Below are 1,072 nucleotides of genomic sequence, written 5' to 3' on the forward strand. Positions count from 1 at the left end.
TGTGTGTGTGTGTGTGTGTGTGTGTGTGTGTGTGTGAGTGTGAGTGTGTGTGTGCGTGTGTGTATGTATATGTATATATGTATATCAATATGTAAATATACATATGTATACATACACACACACACACATGTCGTGACCCGGGGCGACCTCCACGCTTTGTAGTGAAGATTGCCCTTTGGTCTGATCAGCCGAGGTAATTTCTTCCCTGTCTATAAAAGTAGCATGATTTATACCATCGGCGGTATGGATGTGATGAGGTGTGTATTTTTTTTTTTTTTTTTTTTCTTTACGAAGATGAAGAAGCAAACATTTGGATGAAACATATAATTACGAATTTAAAATGGACTTGAATTGAATGAGAATTTCCACACCTTGCATAAAGGGGAAAACGTCTAACTTTTGTCATTATTCCAAATGACCAAATACTACTCGCATGGATCTTATTACAGAGTCGGCGAATCGCCAACATACAAGTGCAAGAGTGCAGTAGAAGTAGGGGATGCAGACGAACATTACAAGTAACCTGCATGGAACAGCCTTTCGGCATCCGTCTGCTCTCCCGCCATACATGCCTGACACTTCTCGCTCATGACAACAGTCGTCATTCCCAGCCAAGGTCGAACACTAACGAGCGGAGCGAGAACGAGGGAAGTGGTGGTCACGCGCTGGCAATTTTTAAAAAGACCGCGCGCTTCCAGCCGATGAATGGAACTCAAGTAAACAGATCCACGTGGGTGAACGAACTATGAGAAATAATAAAAATCAATGAAAAAGAATGAGGAAGCGTTAGAGACTGAAATAGGACTAGGCAGATGTGGCAAAAATAATTTAAACTAAGAGCGAAAAACAGTTGGGAGTTCGTGTTTTCATTTTCTTTATTCTATTAGGATACCTTTTTCTGAGGGGGGTGGGGGTTGCATGTGCGTGTCTGTACGAAGGAAAAAAGTATGAAATAAGATTTAATTATGTATCCCATATTATCATTATTTTTCATTAACATTAAATATGAATTTGTTATCATATGTAATCAGAACAATTTACATATGAATATTTTATGAAATGAACATATAGA

The sequence above is a fragment of the Penaeus chinensis genome, chromosome 27 (assembly GCF_019202785.1).
Source record: "Penaeus chinensis breed Huanghai No. 1 chromosome 27, ASM1920278v2, whole genome shotgun sequence".
NCBI classification, from domain to species: domain Eukaryota; kingdom Metazoa; phylum Arthropoda; class Malacostraca; order Decapoda; family Penaeidae; genus Penaeus; species Penaeus chinensis.